General features: G+C 37.6%; 1 protein-coding gene across 10 annotated transcripts in view; it reads left to right on the top strand.

The window, feature by feature from the left end:
- The window catches only part of Zbtb20 (zinc finger and BTB domain containing 20), a 730,935-nt gene that overhangs the window by 476,369 nt on the left and 238,544 nt on the right, over positions 1 to 16,022 (top strand). For 2 of the 10 annotated variants that reach the window (XM_040750803.1, XM_040750802.1), the window contains exon 6: positions 15,257 to 15,289. The exons of the other annotated variants lie outside the window; for them this stretch is intronic. The gene's annotated coding sequence lies outside the window, so the exon portion shown is untranslated. The remainder of the gene's footprint in view (positions 1 to 15,256; positions 15,290 to 16,022) is intronic. 10 annotated transcript variants of the gene reach the window in all.

The raw sequence follows: 16,022 nt of genomic DNA, 5'->3' as shown, positions 1-16,022 counted from the left end.
TGTGGAGGAATGTAGAAGTGAAAGATTGGCCACTGGAACCAGTGCTGGATGCTGGTGCTCCCCTGAATGATCTGAAACATGATTCCAGTATAGGCAAGCCATTTATAGTATAAACCATTGGTAGAGTCAAATTGGGTTTACTTTAAAATTATATTTTAAGAAATAGATATAGAAGAACGATGCAATATCACCTCAACAACAAAACACTATAGCTTTTGAATGTTTGTAAATCACTATTCCTTTGGGTGTTGAACTTGAAGAACATATATTTTCAAAATTCAGTGTTTTTATGCATGATTCACTGTTATTGTGGGGGGGTAAGCAACACCAGGAATTTTAAATGTGCTTAACCAGGGTGAAGGCAGTGAAAGTGCCACCAACATTTGAGAAGGCTGGAAATGGCCACATGTTACCATCATTTCCTGTAATAGCTGAGTTACTACAAATAAAACTTTTTTAGCTAGAGTGCATTACTTTGTATATATAGGGTTTTTTTTAATATGATAGACTTTTAAGGGAATCTTGATCACATTTCAATCTTGTTTTTGATGTCATTATTCAAAGTCAATGACCATCATTTAAACCATCCCCTTCCTGTGACATTAAAGTATTTTCAATTCACCTCCCTAAATATAAACCCAATATTTTTTATGTATTTGCTATGAAATAAGAAAAGTGTTCTACAGATTGCTATAAGGGTAAAAGATATCCTTAATTCAAGTAGTTCTATATACCACTCTTTCTACCTACCTAGGAACTAAAGATAAACCAGTAAATATGTCACCATCTCTAAAGGATTCACACAGATTTCTGGGAGAAACATGCTAAACACACTAATTACAATATGTGCTAGATTGATTGTGGAAGAAGGCCAGGTAGGGGACTGTGTAGGTTTTCCTGGAACAGTTTTGGTTAAGCCCATAGTATTGATATATTTATCATAAGATCCTTTCTCCTTCTAAATTATCCCTATCTGAGCAATAAACTGTATGGTCACCCTCTAAATATCCATATCACTTAATCTATCTGATGTTGCCTGAATTTTGTACAGAATAGAAAGTAACTAAAAAGATTAAGAGCATAATACCATGGGCATAACCTGTGTACAAAGGAAACATACAAAGGATTGACTGACTAACCTTCATTCCTTTCAGGCTGGTCAGGGAAGTGGAGTGGAATTCAACTCATGTTGGGTGAGGGAATGACAAAACGTGACAATCTATACCCTGTTTCAATTATGTGCTGTGTACAAGGGTTATTGAGCCGAGGCTAAGTGTCATTGTGAGTAGACCTGGCCACCAGATCATGAAATAGACCAGCCCCTGGCTACCTAGCATCCACAGCCATACTGTTTTCTTGTTAGCTTATAATTCTACAACACGGGGGAGTCTTCTGAACCAAATTTTAAGAATTCAGACATAGTAAATGTAGAAATAGCATTAAGGAAGAAAAACCAACCTCTCATAATCCACTCTGAACATACTTTTAAAAGCCACCAGGCCACGTAGTGTAGATGTCACAGAGCTCATTTTTTGCCATACAAAGAAAACAACCACAAGACTGTGATATTCAGGAAGCATGTCTCACTCACTTGAGAACAAACTCATTTTAAGATGGGGTAGCTGTTTGAGTTATATACCTCTAAGTTAGCAGTTCTCAACCTGTGGGTCATGACCCCTCTGGGAGTCACGTAGCAGACATCTTGCATATTAGATATTTACATTAAGATTTATTGCAAGCAAAATTACAGTTATGAAGAAGCAATGAAATAATTTTGTTGGGTGTCACCACAACATGAGGAACTGTATTAAAGGATCACAGCATTAAGAAGGTTGAAAACCACTGCTCTAAGTTATATTCAAATGGGAAGGAGCCAGGTCTATTGTGTAAGAGAAACACAGCAGACATGGAAATAAAGAGACACAAAGTTTAAGTTCAGCTGGTTCTCAAGTTATTGTAATGGTGAAATGAGAGCCCACCCCTTCCCACTACAAGAGAGGAATAACAGATAGGTGGCAATAAGAAACTCCTGAAGGGTAACTTGGAAGTATACGTTGGGAGTAAACTAAAGATCTCTACATGCAGAAGGAGAAAGGAGTTGGCATGGACACAAGCTGATGCCATGGAACACTTTCCATTCACAACAAATATGTGATTGGCTTAGAACCAGTTACCTCCTGCCCAGTGCACAGAAGCAAGATTGAGTCAGAGCTGGGGAAGGAATGACACCAGGATGCAACTCAGCTTTCCCAGAGGGCTAAGAATGGTGACAACATACTACAAGCTGGTTTCCAATGGTTTCCAGTGAACCAAAGAGAAGTGTTATAAAGGTAGTGGAATGGCTTTAGTTCTTCAGTGGTTAAGAATACATATACTTTGGAGGTAAAGAAAACTAGCTTCAAATTTCTGCAACTTACATATTTATAGTAAAGTCTTTAAATGCTTAGGCTTTAATTCCTCCATTAAAAACTGAGACTTAAGTAATACTAGGTTATGAAAAGATTAAATACATATGTAAATTGTGTAACATGTGGCAAAGGATTATTTAGACCATGTTTTTTAGATTTTATTTCAGGTGTGTGTGTGTGTGTGTGTGTGTGTGTGTGTGTGTGTGTGTGTGCATGCAGGTGACCATAGAAGCCAGAGGAGAACATTAGAAGAACATTAGATGCCCACAGAGGCCAGAAGAGAACATTAGACACCTTAACAATACGGGTGCTAGGATCCAAACTGAGGTCCTCTGTGAAAGCAGTCCATGCTCTTAACCATTGAACCATCCATCTCTCCTGCATCAACCATAAATGTTTATCCAACAGGGGTCACTATTGTTTTCTTCTATTGTTTTGTAGCTACCTAGTCTAAGCTCTGCTTCCATTTATACCACTACCTCTTGACATATTATCTTGTGTTCCATCTTTGACCTCCTTCCCCAGATACAAAGTCTGTGTCTCTGCTTGAAAACCTCTTGTTCTTTAAGAGTCACACTTAACTATTATTTATAAATTCAGTAGACTATATAAATCCAAACTCATAGGCTTTGTGACATTTAGAGAGTAATGTCCTTATTCATGAGTTCTAAAGGATGATACTAACACTGAGGATTGCATGTAAGAGGAGAGGGGTTGGGGACTCTATTATTATCACCAGCCTCCTCATGGGAAACTAAAATGACTTGCCAAAAGTCACTGATCAGCCTCTGGTGGGGAATGTTGTAATTTTTATGAGAAGATCTAGAATTCTTGAGTCTAAGTCAACCAGGGGTTCATTTACTCTGAAAACGGCAGCACAAGGATAATCCCCAATGTAACTTTCATATTCTGATACTGCTTTTCTGTCACACAGATAAAATGTTTTCTAATGCTGTACTAGTCCTCCAGTTACCTGTGACAAGCAAGAGGAAGGCCCTGTAAATTTAGCTCAACAGCCAAAGCTATCCTTGTCACCAAAACTATCATATGTTAGATCACATGTCTGTGTCTACAGCAGAGCCAGGCCTTGGTGTCACAGGATCTACTTGTTACCAGTGAGTTTATGTGTCTTGAAGCATATGGCCTTGATATATGATCCCAGAGCAAAGGAACAAGGTATTTCAAGCTGGCCACAATTTTATTGACTCTCACAGGCTTGCTTTGTAGTCATTCCAATAAACTAGATGAGAAATTTCTGAAGTTCCAAGCTATCCCATCCTCAGGACTCCATTTCATGATTCAGAGTCCAACAAAACAACCCCAGTGCTTTTGTGTGACACTGTGACCACAGGAATAAATAATTGCGTAGTAATTCTCTTTGAGGCAGAAAATTCTAAACATGGAGGAACCATTTCCCCTTAATGGGAGCCAGAAATCCTGTAAGTGCTTGAAATGGCATTCACAAGTCTGAATGGTAAACAGATAAAAACAGGAGCGCACCAGTTGCAAAAATGACTTGCTTGTCACAAACTTGTCATTGCAGTAATCTAACATTTCGTTCACAGAGCCCGATGGAAAGTATGGAACAAACAGGCCCTGCTGACGTTTTGGCTCCACTAAGCCTTCCTCCAAGCTAAGGCGTTTGCAGCATCTTCCAGTTCTAGACCCTTTATCTGCTGAAGTTAGCTCATACTGTGCATGTGAAAGAAATATCTGACTATTGCATTAACAAGTCGATGACAAGCAAGTTATTCCTGCAATTGAAATACTGCTGCTTTCAGCAGGCTGCCATTTTGACCTTCAATTTCTGATAAAGAAGAACCCTAACAGAGCAGAGAACCGGCAAAATATCAGGGTTGTAGCCACAGGCCTGTGCAGATTAACAAAGACCACCTGCTGGGGCTAAGGTATGATGGTATTGTGGGCATAGCAGGCAGCTCCATGAGAGTTATGGAAGATGTTTCCTAGTAGAACATTAATGTTATAAGCACATTTGAACTGTCCTAAGGATTGCTTTTCTGAGGGTTAAGTATACTAGAGGAAATTCAATTCTCTGCCTGCTGCATTTTCTCTCCATCCACATATTTGTGCATATGCCAGTGTATGCTTTATATAATGTTAATATTTGGAAATGGTTATAAGCCAGCTTGTACACATAGTATTTGCCACTTGTTGAGTTCTTTCTATTAGTAACCACCTCTAACCTCTTTCTCATTCGATGTATATCTACAGGTATTTAAACCTAAGCAGAGTCACACTCACGTGTCCTAAAACATACTACCTTACTGTACTTCCATTAGCCTCCTCACAGAAAACCCATGTAGCCCTCCTGGCCATCATCAGTTCATTCACAAAATAAGCTACCAGCAGGGAGTGCTCATACACTATGCAGCATCCAGTCTTCTCTATTTGAGGAGCCCTCCTCCCCTTGGGAAGCCACCCTAGTGGGCTGAGACCTATCTATGCACAGAGCCTGGCTGGAGCCTGTTGTCACAGCCCTGCCTAGCCCCTGGTTCCAAGGGTTCTGCTTTGTTGGTGCCACAGGATATCAGCACTTGGGACAATGGCACATTTGCCCTAAGACTTCCCTTATACAAACAACCGAGCTTCTCTTATTCACCAAGGTGTCAAGTACCATGTATTCCATCTAGGCCCTCTAGGTGTATTAACGGGGCATCGATAGTGTCTGCTGTGGTTTAAATATTCACATGGAAGACTTTCCATTCTTGCACTTATTTTCTGGCTAGTGCCACAGGTGCTTTCATTTTCAAAAGTCTTATGTAAAACAGCTATCATTGTTCAGCCATGAGAACCAAATTCGTTGCCAACATCATGGTAGGTCATAACTTTATTTTACACTTGGAAAACTTAACCACAGAGCTGTATCCCAGGTGAACTGTCTTGATCACATCCAAAAATCTCCTGCTGTAATCTACACATCTGCCTTATGGACCTTCTACCTCAGAAGCCAGGTGGGGGGAAGGTGAGAGAAGAAACTCCTTTCTCTGTAGAATTCATGATACTGTCCCTGGAAAAGGAAGTGAGGATGGAGTGAAGCAGGAATTCAAAGTTCCTGAAAGAAAATATATGAATGAAAATTTGAATTTTAAATGGGGTTTTACTGACTTTTTGTTTCTTTTCAAAAGTTAATAGGGTTTCCATAACGATTCTGTATTCTCTTAATAGAAATTAAATGGTAGAGAAATGATATGTTGTATTTAATTCAGGAAAAATAAAAATATTTTCTATGGGAACTCTTCTTAAATATGCATCAGAGAATAGACAGATAATGGGAGAGAGGGAGGGAGGGGAGATGGAGGGAGAGAGGAACGTTCTTTTCCTATTAAGAGAAAGAACTCACTACTGTAGTATACATGTGTACCTATTTTACTTAACTGATAATTTTAGCAAAGAAAAGAAATACCTCTTATACTGGAGTAATGTCATTGAACTCACATAAATTTAGGACAGAAATGAGTTTTTTATTAGGATGACTTTATGTCTCACTCTTACTTATGATGTGTTTGTGGATGCTAGGGCCCAAAGATGTTTAATAAAGTGAACCATGCACACAAGATTGTGAGCGAAACAAGGCTCTAAGCGAAGATCTAAGTTTTATGCAGCCTCCCCCTAGAGATTATGTATTTTTACAGTTTTATTTTAAACAAAAAGTTTCCTTTTAATTATATGCATCATTGTGCTTAAATGGAACGGGACATTTGCTAGTGTGATAACTGGGACTTCATACAAGCTGTGCTACCTAAGAAACATACATGAACAGTCTGAACATCTTTATTTCAAAGTTCTACTTTCTCCGTGTAGCATAAAAAAAACCCTTTATTATATCTATGAGCATTCCCCCAAGTTGAGGACTCTAAGAGAGATATACATGGTAACCCAGAGAAGGGTTATGGGAGATCTCCTAATTGGATTGGGATCAGGGGGGAAGGGGGATGAGGGAGAAGGGAGAAAGAGAGGGGGAGAGGAGGAGGAGGGAAGGGGACACTGGAGAGCAGGAGGGTTGAGCCAGGGCAGGAGTAGAGGAGAGAGGGATGAGAGATGCCATGATGGAGGGAGCCATTATGGGTTGGAGGAGAGATCTGGCACTAGTGAGATCTTTACAGATCAAAAAAAATGACACCAACTGGCATTGAGGCTATCTTGGTTGCCCTCTCCTGATAGTGAGATTGATGACTACCTTGTATGCCATCCTGGAACCCTTATCCAGTGGCTAATGGAGGCAGAAGCAGATACCCTCAGCTAGAAGCCAAGCTGAACTCCTGGAACCTAGTTGCAGGGAGTGATGAGCAAGGGAGTCAAGGCCAGGTGGGTAAAACCCACAGAGCAGCTGACCTAAACAAGGGGGAATGCATGGACCCCAGACTGATGCCTGAGAGACCAGCATGGGACTGATCCAGGCACCCCCTCCACCCCATCCCGGCGCCCCAAGTCTGGGTGTCAGAGGGAAGGCCTTGGTGATTTATGGGACCTTGGAGAGTAGATCAGTGTTTGTTCCTGGCATACAGATGGACTCTGGGAGCCCATTCCACATGGAGGGATGCTCTCTCAGCCTGGACATATAGGGGAGGACCTGGATCCTGCCCGGGATTATATGACAGACTCTGAAGATCCCTCATGCAAGCCCTTAACCTCCCTGGGGAGTAGAGGGGAGATGGAGTGGGATGGGGGGTTGGGAAGAGTGGGGATCTGAGGGAGGAGGAGAGGGAGGGGAGCTGGGAGTGACATGTGTAAAAGGTTAAATAATAAAAAAAAATTCCCCCAACTTAGTGTAGTTCACAAAAGCACTCTATTCCCATCTTTTTCTTTCTTTTTTTAAATAAATTGTATTTAAATTAGAAACAATCTTATTTTACATATCAATCCCAGTTGCCTCTCCCTCACATCCTCCCATTCCCTCTCCACAGACCCCCCCCATCTTATCCCCCATCCACTCTCCCAGAATGGTGAGGTCTTCAATGAGGGATCATCAAAATCTGTCAAGTCATTTGGGGCAGGGCTTAGGCTATCCCTTGTGTATCTAGGCTAAGAGAGTATCCCTCCATGGGAAATGGGCTCCCAAAGTCCATTTGTCCTGGTTCCACTGCCACAGGCCCCATAGACTTCCCAGTGCTCCTAGATGACACCCACGTTCAACGGACCTGGTTTGGTCCTATGTTGGTTCCCCAGCTGTCAAACTGGGGTCCATGAGTTCCCACGTGCTCAGACCAGCTATTTCTGTGGGTTTTCCCAGTGTAGTCTTGACCCCTTTGTTCCTCACTCCTGCCTCTCTGATACTGGATTCCAGGAGTTTGACTCTGTTTGGCTGTGGGTGTCTGCTTCTGCTTCCATCAGCGACTGGATGAAGGCTGTAGGATGGCATTAAGGTAGTCATCAATCTTATTATAGGGGAAGGGCATTTAAGGTAGCCTCTCCACTATTGCTTAGGTTCCTAGTTGGAGTCATCCTTGTGGATCTCTGTACAGTTCCCTAGTGCCAGCTTCCTTTTTAAACCTATAGTGACTCCCTCTATTGATGTGTCTCTTTTCTTGCTCTCCTCTATTCATCTTCCCACTCAATCTCCCTAATCCCTCATGTTCTCCTCTCCCCCCCCCCGCCTCTTCTCCCCTCCTCTTTCTCCCATCCCCCCCCATGCTCACAATTTGTTCAGGGTCTCTTGTCCCTTTCCCCTTCTCTGGGGAACCATGTATGTCTCTCTCACGTTACTCTGTTCCCATCTTATACCTGAAAATATATTTTAATTGGGTATGTTCCTTTAACTATTCACTTAAGTAGGTCATAGTCTCTCATTCTTGGAGATTAAAAAAAAATCAGATTAATGGAAATCTTTTTTATCTTTCCACTTTTTGCCATGTTTGTGTTGATCCTTGTAATTGCTAGCTTTGGTAAGCACTTAAGTCAAAACATCAGTATTTTTGTTTGTTTAGGTTCTCTGTGTTTAATGGAAAATAAATGAAATATGCATTTACCTTTTTTCAGTTATGATAAGTATATACTCATTTTTTATGCAAAAGTTCTTTTTTAGGTTTTGTTGGTGGTGGTGCTGTTGTTTCCTTTCTGTTTTGGCATCTCCAAACATCTGTACTTTAGCGGTCATGAGAGTATCAGTGATAGCTGGCAGTTTTCCTCCACTTTGTGAGAGAAAAAGAATTGGGTGAAATAAAACCTTGCTTTCCATATGGTCACCTTGCAGTGTAGCATTGAAAGGGTATTGTCTTTTGTTTTGTGAAAGCAAAGGTGAAACTTGTGAGCAAATAGCAGTTCTGGTGCCAAATCACCTGTTGATTTGTATCAGGAAAGCACTCTTGGCAATGCAAACCCCTCTTCATTTTCTGGGAAACCTAGATGGAGTGCTTTGTTTGTTGGGAGCGTTGGTCTGTATAAAAAGCATATGCTTCTGGTCACTCACTTAAGAAAGTCTAAGATTATCCATGTGGATAGAAGTAAATGGAAAATTTTGCTCATGAGTCAATGAAACAGTCACTGTATAAAGTGCTTGTTAATTAGTGGAATATTGGCTTCCATTGTAAGAAACAGAGAGAAGGTGATACTTTTCCTTCACATCCACGTGGATTAGGGAAGGCAGTGGCCTCAGAGTTATACTTTTGTAACATAAAGTATTTCAAATACATAATAGCATAAAGTGTAATCTGAAACACAAGAATCCAGAGCTCAGGTTAGAAAAATATTGATAATTTATAATATGTGTTTCTGAATTTGTTTCTATGTCCTTAGTCTTGTTACTACTTACAGACATGCACATAGTTCATTGTGTAGCATCTATACGTGTGGTAGGACATAATGTACAGTAAACCACATTCACAGTGCCCAGGAAGGGCCCTTGCAATTAATGGTGTCACCATGGCTTTAGCAAAAGGCTAAAAACAAGCAAAACTCTTCTGCCTTCTATTGTCATGAGTTAGCTTTCTGCAAGTCATACATTATGGCTTGTATGAAACAAATTCTTTTGTATATTATCACTAAACTTTACTGATCAACTCTCTACTTGTCAGGCATTATTTCCTCTGTTTCCCACTGGCAAACAAGTTCACATTTTTATGTATGTAAATTTTGAAACTGTTAAACATTAAGAAAAATGTGTTTCAAGCTTACTGGCTATTATAAAATGCTCTTCAGAAAGTTCCAGTGCCTGTTCATACTGTCCTCAGCAGGCTCAGAGACTTCTCGGGAGTCACAACCAGAATCATGAGACTTTTAAAAGCTTACTCCCCATTAGAGACTTAAACCCTGTCTCACTTAGTTTCGTGCCTGTTTGTGTTATATGTTCATTTTTCTATAGGAGTGTTCATTTTGCTCTTGTTAACTATAGTGAACATTGTTTTGTCATGCTCTTGTTGGTGTTGCAATAGTGGTGTCCAGATCTTTGTTCCTTTGACTCATAAATTTTGCAAATATCTTTGCCCAATTTGAATTTTTTGTGACATCCTTCCTATCTATACCCAGGTATAAAGAAAAAACTGTTTTCTTCTACCAAAATTTATCCTTCTTGTATTGCTTCACAAAATAGGTCTTATTTTGGAGGCCTCTAACCTGAGATCCTCCTGCCTCGGCATCCCAAATGCTATAAGTATACACGTGTAAGACCTCACCCAGCCTTTCGTCTAACAGTTTTAACGTTTTACTTTTTTGTATTTAGACTGTTGAACTTCCAAGAACTACTACATCTGATGTATTTCATGTACCCTATTTTATTCTGTTTTTATGTTCATGATCCAATAATGTCAGCATCATTAAATAAAATAATCTTGTTTGATGCTACCATATAATCTCATCTTTTACCTACAAGTTTGTTCTTGGGCTCTTTTTCCCCCTGTGTACTTCTCCATTACTGGACAAATAGTGTAGTAGTGCCTGAATCACCATAACATAGTGATATTCTTGCTTTTAGGTGTGAATTTTGGGGCTAGTAAAGTTTGTCAATGCCCATGCTGAATTTACCTGTAATTATATTAACTTTAGAGAATGACCTACAGGATCATGGGCATTTTGTGTGTTTCTATCAATTAGATATGTCCCTATATTTATTTAGATCATTCTTGATGTTGTAATAATTTATTAATTTTCACATAAAGTGTCTAGCATATTATGTTAAACTTTTACACATATGACAGTTTTTTTACTATTCTGTACAGAATCAATTTTCCATATCAATGTTTATTGGTTATTATTGGTACATATTCAGCAAGCTCACCAAATGTTCTCTTTATTTCTCATAACTTATAATTCTCCTACATTACCGTATACATCATTAATAATCATTGTTTCTTATAAATTCTAATTCTAAAATACTCAATTTCCTTTTCTTGTCCTATTACATTACAAAATTTCTATGTAATAGAATTATATTAGGAATGTATCATGTTTCTTCCTTTGGTAACATATTTGGGAAATATAGAATTTGCATGTGATTTTGATACATAAATAGTAGTATGTTACAGTTGTTTCCACCATGTATAGTTCACAAGGAAGTTTAAATCAGCAATAGTTAAACTTCTCTAGTGCACTTTCTGAAACAATAATATGAAAGTTCCTTTTAATGTCTTAATATTTTATGTGATATTGATATTTTCTTATTTTAAATACTACATTACTGGAAAATTTCTTCTTAGTCAACACATTATTTGTTTGTTTGCTTGTTTTTCAAGACAGGATTTCTCTGTTTAAGAGCCCTGGCTGTCCCGGAACTCACTTTTTAGACCAGGCTGGTCTTGAAATCAGAGACCTGGCTGACTCAGTATTAAAAGTGCTGGGATTAACGGTTTGTGCCACCACTGCCTGGCTTAGTCAACATATTTTTAATAGGTGAAAATTTTATATTAAATACAATTTACTCTTATCATAGCCATCCCTCAACATGTCTCCTATTCCTACCACACGACTTTCAATTTCATGTCCTCTTCTTACATCTTTTAATGGCTTATTGAATCTGCTTAGTGTTGCACATTTGTGGAACCATTAGAGCCTGGGCAGTATAGTATGAGACATGCTTTTGAAGGTAACTGACTTGCCTCCCCATAGCAGCCATGGCTGTGACCATAAGACCCTGAATATTCCCAAACTTACCTGTCAACACATTTGTAAACACTAATGTGTTAAGATTGCATACGAAATATCGGGTTTAATTTTGGAATCCTCATACATCATTTTTGTTCCCTAGCCCTATCCCCGATAATCTCCCTCTTCCTCCCCTTCTCACCCTTCAGTAATCTCTCTTCTACATTCTTTCAAATATATTTATTTCCTTTCTTTTTCTCAGGGTGACTTTCTTTCCCTATGATGATCTTTTCTCTAGTTGCATGCAAATACACACACACACACACACACACACACACACACACACACACACACTTCTTTTTGTGTGTCATTTTATAACCCAGCCTGCCTGAAACTTGCTATAGGTCAGGACTCCTCCTCCTAAAATTCCATGATTGTGGTTATGCTCCACCATACCCTGCCTGCTGTCTGTAGTTGGCAGGGAAATATTATCACTTGATTTCTTTTCTCACTGTAGGTAATCTGCTCTTTCCTTTTGGGAAGCTATAAGGAGCTCTGTTTTGTAGTTTCTCTCAAATGTGACTAGTTACATATTGAATTCTAATATCAGTCCTGAACTCATAGTATACACTTAAAATTCAGGATCAAATTCAAGAAAATTCTAAGCCATTCTCTTTCAGGTGATCATTTCATTACTATTATCTCCATTTTCATCTTCTGTAATTTTGCAAGATATATATGGATACTTCTGGGTCAGTTTACCATATCTCAACTGCTGTTTTTACTTCCTGCGACTTTATTTTCTGAATGAATTCCTTAAAATTACCTTCCATGTCATTTGTTTTTCTCTTTAAAATTGAACTATCTTAAGTTGTCCAAACTAATGTATTTTTCTATCAATGAATATGCTTAAAGTTCTTAATATTTTGAATGATTTTCATCTTATTCACTTACTCATATTTTTCAGTTTTTATTTAATATTTCACTGTTTCCTTATACATTTTACTACATTATATTTAACACCTACACATATTTACTTTAAGCCCATTGTTATACTATTCTTTACGATAAAATTCATCTGAACTGAAAGTAATCGATTTTATTGGTTGTTCTCCTTGATGTTAGCTTTCTTGATGTACTTTAGAATTTTGTCTTTAAGTTAATGCAGATCATAGGGCTTTTTTTTTCTTTTTCTTGTTTTTCTTTTCTTTCTTTTTTTGCTTCTTGTCTCCCCCTGCCCCCCCCCCACTCACTGCATCTTACAAATGCCTGGATGGTGACTTTGCAGATCACTCTGTCTGGATCCTTGAGTTCCTGCTGCCCACACCCATCTTTACAGTGAGAATTCAATGTCCTCTCTGAAGGAATATTTTTTCATTAGGCGATGTCTTCATCTCCTTCTCACAGGGTTTAGAGTACTATTTGATCATTAGGTGACAATTGGACAAACATTTAGCACCTTCTTGCTGTAGTAGGGCTGAGTATCCAGCCACATGACTCTGCTTCTGAATTTCATATCCGCATAGCCTGTGACTTTAACACTATTCTCATCCATTGATTCCATTTCTTTACATAAGTAATTATCTTTTTAAACCTATGCCCCTTTGTTTTTCTTATTTATATTATACTGAATGTTTTGTCTTAGAAAACGTTTTTTTATTTTATACCACTTTGATGTATATAAATATGTAATTAATTTATATTTCATATATTTATAATGTTATTTTATCATTATTTTATGAGCTTACTTACATATGTGCTTATTTATTTGAAGTACTATGGATAGAGCCAAGAGCTTCATACATGCCAAGTACTGTATCATAAAATTTCATTTTCAAACTAAGCACCTTTTATATATGTGTGCTCACATGTTCAGGTGTGGTGGTATGTGTATGCAGAGGCCTGAGGTAACAGCAAGCACCTGCTTCCATTGTTCTCCACCTTATTTATGAGACAGGGTCTCACCTCTTTATTATACGTATCATTTAATAAGATAATGTAAATTCCAATTATTATTTTATGTAAGTTGTACTTAGCATGTAGTCATATTTGATTCTCTGTTATCATTTTCATTCTGTACAGTAGAAAATTGAGATAAATAGGCTAAATAAATTTGAGAAAAAAATTTAACTAGTAAACATTAATAGTTGAATCCTGATTTCCCTGCTATAAAACAAGTATCCTTATGAAGATTTTGTTTTTAAATTTTGAATTTTTTTTTTTTTTTGGTTTTTGGTTTTTCGAGACAGGGTTTCTCTGTATTGTTTTGGAGGCTATCGGTCCAGCCTGGCCTCTGCCTCCCGAGTGCTGGGATTAAAGGCATGCGCCACCACCGCCCGGCCTGAATATTTGTTTTAATAAATAGCCTGAAATAAGTAATTTCTAGTTTTGTAAAGAATATATCTGGTCTTACCTCACAAAGTTTGCTTCATATTTCTGTTCCTCTGTGCTTTAATGGTTCCTTGGTTTATTCTCTCTCTCTCTCTCCTTCCTGCTATCTTTCTCCTTTGAACTATAACTAATTTGTTTTCTGATTTTTAGAACATAATATATTGTTCAAGTAACAATTACTGTTATTTTTCTTTTAAAAATCCAAGGCTAGATTTTAGTTATCAAATGCATTGAAGTTGTGCACTGCATCAAGTGAGAAATCAGATGCTCTCTCCTCATTCCTCTTCTGCTGCTACTGTAGTACACTATTAGGTATAGAATATTAATTTTTATTAGTGCATCACTGGAGAGGATAATCAGAAAATATTAGATCATGTATCTGGGGTAGTAGAAAGCTTCTTATACAAGGTAGATGCCTAATATTTAGTGAGTGTTGAATGAGTTGAGTTTGTTATATTTATCTGTTAACACAGAAAGAAAGAAAAAAAGTTTAGTTATCTCTAGATTATTCCTTTGCTATAGGCTCACTCTTTTCTTTAAAACTTGAATTTTATAAACCATTTTGTCATCATATAATTAATGAATACTCTTTTATTGTTATTTCTTTTGTTAAGCAAATGCTTGCTTTGTGATTGACTCTTGTATAAGCAATGGCTAGAAGGTCATGTGCCCCTTCAACTTTGTCCCTTCATAAACTCTTTACATATTTGCCCCTTTCTCCTGTACTCTTTCCCCTCAAATAATACATATAAGTTGGCAAATTCTATTCTCAAGTCAGTAACTTATGTTCAGGTTTCTTTAATGTGAAATAGTAATTAACTGGCAGTAATTGTATCGTATTAAATGGCTATTAGCCTGTGACCTTCCAAAATAGTTCATGTTGTTTACCATTTAAATGGAAGCATTTTAAATTGGTTCTCATGGTTTATTTTTAAGACTAAGCCTTTAAAATCTCTAGATATACTCAGTAGAAATGATGTGTTTGTATATATTATACATATAATATCATATATATGAATCTTCTTAGAAAGTGGGCTTTTTCATTGATATTACCAAGAATCTTAATAACAATGTGCAAAATGCTAGAATAAAAGTACCTAGCTTTTGTCATAGCAAAACAGGTTACCTAAAACAATGCAGGAGGGCAAGGAAAAAGCAAAGTATGACCTGGATCATTTGCTGATGTGTAAATTTCATAGAAATTTTAGTAATACATTTGGTTGATTTATGAGAGGTGCATATTATTTGTGTTATAAGAACACACAAACTTTCTATGTGGCATGATTTTTAACAATCTTTTAAATGTAGCAACAGATTAAAAATTAAACTCCCTTCCTAATGGCTTCTATCCTTTAAATTATAAAAGTAATTTTTGTTACTGTCTAAAAGTCAATGAATTGGAACTCAGAAAACTTTCTTTCTAGTTTCAGTTCTGTCATTGAGCTCTCTGGCCACGGGTAAGTCATTGAACTCTTTGGGTAATTATCTCTTGACAAATGTTGAGAGTTGGAAAAGGCTCTAAAATGTTACTTTCTAGGATTTTGTCTTGTGTCTGCCTGTGCATATATATTGAAGTACCCACATATAAAAACTTAACCTCATTTAGATTACACTTAGCAATAATGTAAGTTAGTCAATGAGACTCATGAGGAAATATCCAATAATATGATGTACCTTCCTTGTCGCATTTAACCAGTGAAAAACTGGGAGCTATTGTAGGTACTTTATTGGGACAGCATTACTTTCAAAGGCGCTTTTGTACATTGGGGTACAGAATGAGGCACAGAGGAAGAAACCTAGAACACAGACTTCTCAGGCTTTCTACCATGGTTCCAGGTAATATTAGGAGAGTTCAGAACACACACAGTGAAATTAGTCAATGTTGAAGCAGAAGCAAAAGATATAAAAATACTGGGATGCCTGTTAGTTCCAAAAACAACAGCTAAGAACAATTTTAAAAAACAAAGAACATGAATGTACAGATATCTAGTCAGAAAGACAAAGTTTGAGAACTTACTAGCATGATTTCTTTTTAAAAGTAAATCTCAGTGCTGCTAAGTGTGTAGCAAAGCAGATGTTTATATAGTGACAGTGAGCAATAGTGATGGAAGTTCTATAACATAATATGACAAATGATAAGAACCTTTCATCAGATATACCTCTGCTGATCCAATAGTCTTCTGTCAGTCT

Source organism: Mesocricetus auratus, unplaced genomic scaffold, assembly GCF_017639785.1.
Source record: "Mesocricetus auratus isolate SY011 unplaced genomic scaffold, BCM_Maur_2.0 Super-Scaffold_100008, whole genome shotgun sequence".
Classification (NCBI taxonomy): domain Eukaryota; kingdom Metazoa; phylum Chordata; class Mammalia; order Rodentia; family Cricetidae; genus Mesocricetus; species Mesocricetus auratus.
Note: the sequence above shows the minus strand (reverse complement) of the source record. Positions and strands in the feature narration are given on the sequence as shown.